The sequence below is a fragment of the Suricata suricatta genome, chromosome 3 (genome assembly GCF_006229205.1).
Source record: "Suricata suricatta isolate VVHF042 chromosome 3, meerkat_22Aug2017_6uvM2_HiC, whole genome shotgun sequence".
Classification (NCBI taxonomy): Eukaryota; Metazoa; Chordata; class Mammalia; order Carnivora; family Herpestidae; genus Suricata; species Suricata suricatta.
The window spans coordinates 158,354,469-158,363,175 of record NC_043702.1 but is presented as its reverse complement, the minus strand read 5'-3'; the positions used below and the strand labels follow the sequence as shown (position 1 = coordinate 158,363,175).

The 8,707-nt window shown below is 38.2% G+C and overlaps 1 pseudogene; it reads right to left on the bottom strand.

The window, feature by feature from the left end:
* Nucleotides 1–2,816: 2,816 nt before the first annotated feature.
* Nucleotides 2,817–4,119, bottom strand: LOC115287145 (annotated as a pseudogene).
* Nucleotides 4,120–8,707: the final 4,588 nt, after the last annotated feature.

The window sequence follows — 8,707 nt, the reverse complement described above, 5'->3', positions numbered from 1 at the left end:
AATTGATTAAACTAAATCAAGTATAGGGGTGAACCGAGGAGGAGACTGGCACTCATGTGATATTAAAGGGTTTATTGCTTTCACCTACATCGTTCTTTGAAGGCTCAAAGAACTTCTAAGGATTAGAAGTACTCGTTGAATGCATTTTTCATGCAGAAATAACAGCTGTAAGAGAAACCTACGTATGTGAACATTCACGTAAAATAATTATTGATTCAAAAACATATAACTAAGCATAGTTCTCACTTTTGCAAATTAAGTATGAGACCTATGGGTTTCAGAAAAATTTCTTACCACATTGCTTCTCTTTTGACAGGACAAAAAACTTTGAAGAGCACTCTCAAGCCATTGTTGAACACGAGATCAATTTCAGGCTAATAATAATCCCCAAATGACCCCCAACATATTCAGAAAGAAGAGTGATCTGTCAAGAACCACTTATATGCCAGCTCTAATGCTAGGTAACTTCACATGTATTTCGTTATTTAATGTATCCCGAATTTCATGATATATTGCAGAGAACAGTAGTTCTTTCCCCTAAAATGTATTTCATACATAACTATTCAAATGCAGTAATGAGGATTATATTTCTTATGGTAGTGTGTTTGGTCTGAAGGAATAAAAACATATACTTGCCTTTAATGACATCTGGAATGGCAGAAGACCCTTTCCCAAGAGAAATAGCTTTTACTGGTGAAAATTATAAAAACAAACAGACAAACAAACAAATAACAACAACAAAAACAAAACACTTTCAAAGCCCCTGAATATTGTACTAAGGACATAAACAAATGGAAGAAGAAAGGAATTCTACTAAATGTGGGTAAACATACCAAGAGTGGGAACTTGAGCCACTATGCTCTCCAACCCAAGCCAGCTTCTAGAATGGACTTCCTTCCCAGGTAGGTGTGGCCATGATTGCCTGGCTCTCTGTCCTTCCAGGGCACAGCCTAGGACTACAGTCTCTCCAGGAGATGCAAGACTTCAGCAATTCTTTTTCTTCCCAGCGCTATGTTGCAGGAGCCCTATTCCAGATAATAGACAATGAGAGACCTGGGGCTCCCTTCTTCTATTTATACTCAACTCATAAAAAGGAGACTCTATTCGAGGTACAAGAGCCCTAACATTTTTCTTTAACATTACCATAGGATAGAGGTTTTATGCCAGTGGGGGCATACTGAGAATCACAAGCTACTGCCCTTGAACTGAGCTGTTTGTAAAACAAAGGTTTCATTCTGAAAGAATTTGACCACTGTCTCTACCCCTAACTTAACTCCACAGATGTGGTGCACAAGATTTACAGCAGGAGAGGAAGACAATAGGAACAAAGAGTTGTCCCCAAGGAAACAGGCTGTATTTGGAACAAAGCATGGGGAAGTTTAAGTATAAGGACATTGTTGAAAACCATGAAAATTTTGGTGGTAAGTGATTAAGAGGAGGCTGGTAGCTCATGAGAACAACAATATTAACTTCAGTTAGAAGTTTAGTGGAGAGAACAGGCAAAAATATAGATGAGAAAAATCTTCCTGGAGCCAGACAAAGCCCCCCAAATGGCCTTAAAAACTGAATTTTTTTTTTTGGTTTTGCCATTCTCTCTGTTCCTCTCTTTCTATCTCTTTTAAAATTGAGGTATAACTGACATACAATTTAGTTTCAGGTGTACAACATAGTGATTTAACATTTATATACATCATAACTAATTATTACAACAGGTGTAGTTATCATCTGTCACGATACAAAATTAATACAATATTACTGGCTATATTCTCTATGCAATACAGAAAGGGAGAAGATAGTCTAAGGCCATACCACCCTGAACGCGCCTGATCCCATCTAAATGAGAGAAAATATTTGTAAGGGATGGCTACTAAGAGGTTGATATTAAAAATACGTAAAGATTTCTTACAACTCAATAATAACAACAACAACCTAGACAATCTGATTTAAAAATGAAAAATGGGGTGCCTGGGTGGCTTAGTCGGGTAAGCATCTGACTTTGGCTCAAGTCATAATCTCACAGCTCGTGGGTTCAAGCCCCCCTTTGGGCTCTGTGCTGACAGATCAGAGCCTGGAGACTCCTTCCGATTCTGTGCCCCCCCCCACCCTTCTCCCACTCATGATCTCTCTCTCAAAAATAAACAAACAAAAAATTCAAAAATGAAAAATGGAGCAGAAGATCTGAATAGATATTTTCCAAAAAAGACATACAGGTGACCGACAGGCACATGAAAAAAGCTTAATATCTCTCACCATCAGGGAAATTCATGTTAAAACCATAGTGAAATATCACTGCACATTTGTCAGAATGGCTGTTATCAGAAGACAGGAGATAACACATGCTTATGAAGATTCCCACCTTGTGCCCTGTTGGTGGGAATGCAAATTGGTACAGCCACTGGGAAACACTATGCAGGTTCCTCAAATATTGAAAATTAGAACTACTATATAAATTTAATTTTTAACAATCTTTTATTTTTTATTTCTTAAATGTAAAATCATCTCAATAGAGCAGACATAGATTAAAGGGCAGGCGGGAGGGCTGGATGCAAGGGTGTGCCTTGGTTGCCACCACTTTGTAATTTGTTTTAAACCTTAAGTGAACAGACTGCCCATCACTCATGTCCTCCAGAACCATTGACCACAAAGGCTGCCTGGGATCTCCTAATGCCTCTGTGACTGAGCTCACCATCGCACTGATAGAGGGCACAAAGCCATTTGCCGTCTCAATGTTGCTGGACTGGGGTCTCCAAGGGGCTAGGGAAAGGCTGACCCTGCCCACAATGTACCAGGTGAGGTGGATGTAGGGGATGAAAGCCTCATCCACGAATTGTGTAGATGTGTAGGTTCAAGATGGTGCTGTGAATGGGCTTCTTGTTTTGGAGTAGAAGCCTCCTAATGTGAGACTTGTAGAAATCCATCCCCTCTCTGAGATTATCCAGGGCCTGGAGCTCAAAAGAAGTAAAACTGAACTCACAAATCTTCCTTTGGTCCTCAAGGGTCCCATTGTTAACAACCTCAGTCTATTGTTTGATGATCTTAATGATTGCCTGTTTGTGCACTTTGAGGTCTTCATTTTCCATGGTGATGTTGCAGCCGCTCTCTATGGAGCCCTTGATACCATCTGTGAACTGTACACCACGGTGGTTTCTGTCCCTTTACAACACCCTTTGACTTCTTGTTCAGCACACATTTGGCAGCTGAACAATTCCTAGAGGAAAGCATGGTCATGAGCTTGACAGCCCTCAGTTTTCTCAGGACATTAAACTTGTACAAACGTCCCACAGTCTCTTGATGACGCATCCTAGCTACCACTGGGGAATCGGTGGCCAACCCATCAGTACTTGAGTGCCTGCAGAGGCATGATGCATTTTGTGGGGTTTATGGTCAGCCTCTGGTTAATCAAGCTCTTGTTTCAGAGGCCACCGTATCCCACACTTGTGATGGGAAATCATAGGCTCTGGCCTTGATCTGACAGCCTGCGCTGCTTCATCCAAGCAAAGAGACTATCCCAGCAGGGATATATAAAAGAAGACCCCACAGGCTCAGATAGCCACAGGTTTTCCATTGGGATCTTTCCTCAAGGCCTTAGGGGACATATAACCGGGGGTCTCATCAATTCAGTGTGCCCTGTTTTGCTCCCCACACCTCCATGAGTAGGCCAGCGTTGTGTTGGCATATTTGCATTTAAAACCATCAGTAGGGCTGTCAGACTTCAGGTGTTGGAGAACAATGTCATGCTGGTGGATGTAGCTAACACTTTCCATAATATGATGTATTATATTGTGTCTAGGACCAGTTTCACTGTATTACCTTCTGGCCACAATCTCTTCAAATAGCTACTTGCCAGTAACAAGGTCAAAGATGAAGTTGTGCAACCCTTCTTCTTATATTTGCATGCATAATATTTGCATGTTTCAAAAGTCACAATAGTTTGATTTCACATTCTAGTGTCTGGGGCTCCTAGGCAGGTAACTTATTGGTATTGATGAGTTTTGCTGCATCATCCTGTACGCAGGAATTCTTCACACATCTGCAAGCCACACAGAAAGCAACACTGCTAAGTTCCTTAAAGTGCATGTAGCGGTTGGTGAAGCAGGTTTGGGTTGTGGTGGTGGCCATGTTGGCTGACAGGCAGACATAGTGGTGCAGACCACACTGTGCAATCACCACCACTCAGCCAGCACAGCCAGAGTTGATGAGGCAAAAACAAAAAACAAAAAAACAAAACCATAAAGGCCAAATTTAATTGTATCAGACTTTGGAATAATGTGTGTTCCAAGATATAACTCATGTAGGAATCCTCAACCATATTACCAACTGACTTCTCATCAGATCTACTGGAGGCTATGTAGTAGCATCAACATTCAAAGGTCTCAAAGAAAAAGAATTAAAGTAAGAATTCTGTATCAATCAAAACTACTAAAGAAATCCCTGAGATATATTGTTTCTAAAAGCTTTTTACTATAGGAAATACTAAAGGGGATCCTTCAGGCTGAAATGAAAGGATACTGAACAGTAACTGAAAACTAAACAATAGAATAAATAACATTGGTAAGGATAACCGCACGAGTAAATAATATATCAGAATAGAAGTATTTTGTGACATTTTTCTACTATCTGATTTAAGATAAATCCATATAAAGTAGTAACTATAAAAAAGTATTGATTGTATTTCTAATGGGTCAGTTCATCAGGAAATACATAAAAACTATAAACATATATATATGTAAAAGAAGCTAGTCATAAAAGACTTCATGTCCTATGATCCCAATCACTTAAAATGTCCAGAGTGGGCAAATTCATTCAGAGAGAAAGTAAATTTGTGGTTTCCTAGGATGTTTTCATGGGGAATGGGGAGTGACTTCTGGTGATTACAAGAGTTCTAAATTTGGATGTGGTGATGGTTTCACACCTCAATGAATATACTAAAAATATATTTGTATAATTTAAATGTTTGAGATGTATAGAATTTGCATTATACTCCCAAAAATTATTTTAAAATTATTTTACCTTAATATGGTAAGATGTGAAGATTGATTCCAAGCCCCACCACCACTCACCAAACCTTTAAGTCAACAGCAAAGCAGTTTCATACTTTGAAAAGACAGCCACAGAAAATTTGCTGTGGTTAAAACATTAAATTTCTCATGACAAGAACTGCTGTCATCATTTAGCTAGATATCTGAGAAAAACAAGTCAACATGAAGGACAAAAAATTAGAGATTTATACAACACAAAACAAAAATACATTGCTGCATCTCATCAACTAATTGGTTTTTATGTAACTCTTTAATACCTAAATACTGGAAGGGTCTCTTTCCTGCTTAATTTAATGAGAGGCAGCAATCCATTAGCTCTGATGTCAGCATTCAGGCAGCTTCCTCACTGTTTGGCCTGCTTTGAAAATCAAACATTGGTGCATGCCCATGAAGAACTAACCATGGGGGAGTTGTTTGATTTTACCTTACTACTCTGTATCCTTTACATTCCCCATTGTCTTTTTTAAACGTTTTATTTGAGAGGTTGTGGGGGAGCTGGTCAGGAGGGGCCGAGGGAGAAAGAAAGGATCCTAAGCAGGCTCCATGCAGAGCACACAGAGGCTGGATTCCACCACCCTGGTATCATGACCTAAACTGAAATCAAGAGTCAAATACTCAACTGACTGAGCCACCCAGGTGTCCCTCCATTGTCTGTTTTGGTACCAAGAAGAAATGAAAGCTACTTAAGATGAGTTCAAGTTGTTTTCATCCCCATCTTTGAATATGGTCTACTTGGTCTACTTTATGTGTTGACTTTGCCCAGGACCTTTGATGATGTCATTAGTGTGCTGTGAGATCAGTGCATCCTGAGGGAAGAATGCATTTAGTGGTTCTACTCAGGGCTAATACTAACCATTACTTATTAATCATTATGGTACAGATACTGATCAATTAAAGTGAACATGTAAACAATCAAAATGGGTACCAGTAAGTGAATTCTTTTCATCAAAATACGCTGGCTTTCTCTCCTTCATTTAGAATGATAGAGTTGTGCTGTTTTCTCTCTTGGATTTGAAATGATACTTTATAAATATTTTCTCTTGACTTTTAAGAAAAATCCTTCAGTAAATATTTATTATCCAACTATCAATTCAGTTAGTATTTTATTTCTTTGTTTAAACGTGCAAAAATCATTTCAATGCCTAGACGTGAGGAGAAATGGGGGAATTTGGGGAGAGAATTTGATCTGTGGAAGAGGTAAGAACTGATGGGAACTCTGACATACATTCTGGCCACTCTCAGAATTTTGGAAAAATAGGGAAAAAATGAGGAAATAAATATCCTGATCTTTTCTTTTCTGCCTACAGATTTCTTGCTAGCACTTTCCATTAGGAAAACAAGCAGCAAACCACTAGACATGGTGGCTCAAATCATGCAGTTTGTTCAGTTTCGTCTCCTTGGACACAGAGCAAATCAGAAAAAGCACTGATAGCATGAAAAGCAGGGTGAAAAGTTGAAAACATGACGATTAACTCAGGTAAAGCATGAGATTTATGAACTAATGAATTAGATAACTTCTCTCAGATCTTCCTTTATCCTAAACATGCACTTGCCAAATGGCCTATTCTTTCCCCATCCTAATATGGAAGTAAAGAAATGAAATGTAAACACACCTCTTAGCAGTCTTAAAGGCTATTTACAGAGGCAATCTTTGAGTTACTTCAATGACATCTAATTCAAAAGTAAGAAATGGATAATTTCTATAACCATCATCTATTAATAATTTAAGCAATCATATTAATACACATGATCATTTATTTAGAAAAGTCAAATATTGATGTTTGTTGAACTATATCATTCAGAGGTGAGAACAGTTTGGAGAGTAGATATGCAGGAGGCTTGTCATCCCATTATTAATATATCACATTCTAATTTGTTCTCTCTCAAGTTAAGAGTCAAAGCCTTCCATAGGTGTGAAGTATAAGAGTGTCAATGAATAACACCAATATTTTTCCCCTCTCAACCAAACATAAAAGGTCTCTCAGTGCAATCATGTGAAAAGCACTTTAAATTCTATTATGTTCATGGAAATCGTACTCACCGTTCTTTTCTTGTCATTGCTGATTTTGTAGAGAGCCCTATGAAACATCCTGTATGTTTTATTTCAATTGTTTGAAGATTGGCCTTTTGGAAATTCTGGGTTGCTTATCCTGACTAAGAATGAAGCACTTCAGGCATTTCTGAGGAGATCAGAGAAGGGGATTGAACACTCTTAAAGCAAGAAGAAACAGAACAGATGAATGCAAGGCATTTGACTGATGCAAAATACTTTTATAGTGACATTAAAGCACTAATGGGGCATCTGGGTGGCTCAGATGGTTAAACATTTGACTTCGGTTCAGGTCATGACCTCATGGTTCCTAATTGTAGTCCTGCGTCAGGCTCTGTGCTGACAGATGAGAGCCCGAAACCTGCTTCGGATTCTGTGTCTCCCTCTCTCTCTCTGTCCCTCTGCCTCTCATGCTCTGTCTCTCTGTCACTCAAAATAAATAAAGGTTAGAAAAATTAAAAAAAATTAAAGCACTAAGGTTAGTCAATACAAAAAACACATAATTGTTCATTACACGTCAACATAGTGTTTCTTCCTTATGTGTACAAGCTGTTCATTAAATGCTTTGGCCAAATAAATTACATGTATTAATTCATATTAAATGAAATGTATATGCATAAGGTTTCTGATATGAAGTTAACCGATAATTATTTTAATATGAATATAGGCTGTATGCATGTGCATTTATGGATATTTTAAATTTTAGAGTATGATGTTTTCAATACCTAACAAGGTCATGATGCTACATAAATAAGTTATCTCATATAGCATAGGCAGTAATCACCAATAGTAATGGTATAACACTGAAGATGATATAAAGTATTGATTTAAAAATTTTGCAAATATGAAAGTATGATAGAAATACTGGTAATATATCATTGCAATAAAAATAACTGGGGCATATTGGTGGCTCAGTTGGTTAAGAATTCAACTCTTGATAGGGTACCTGGGTGGCTCAGTTGGTTAAGCATCCAACTTCGGCTCAGGTCATGATCTCATGGTTCGTGAGTTTGAGCCCCACATCAGGCTCAGAGCCTGAAACCTGCTTCAAATTCTGTGTCTCCCTTGCTCTCTGCCCCTCCCCCACTCATGCTCTGTCTCTCTCTGTCCTCAAAAATAAATAAGCATTAAAAAATTAAAAAAAAAGAATTCAGCTGTTGATTTCTTCTCAGGCCATGATCTTTTGGTGCGTGAGATCAATCCCCATGCCTGGCTCTGTGCTGACAGCTCAAAGTCTGCTTGGAGTTCTCTCTCTCCCTCTCTCTGCCCTCCCCTACTAGTGTTCTCTCTCAAAATAAATAAATAAACTATGAAAGAAGCAGCTTAACATTAAGAACAAGAGATAACGTGCATGAAAACCATATGATTTTAAATATCTATATTGTAGTGTGTCTGGCTGCATAGGTCAGCAGAGAATGCAAATCTTGATCTTGGGGTCATGACTTTGTGCCTTGTGTTGGCATGAAGTCCACTTAATATTAATAATTAATTAATTAAAATAAACAAACAAATAAATAAATGTTTTTATTGGTTCTGTTCTTGAGGAAATTATCACTGCTCCACTTAAGATCAATAAACATATGACTAGAACCATATTCTTTTCTAGAAGAAAAAGAGA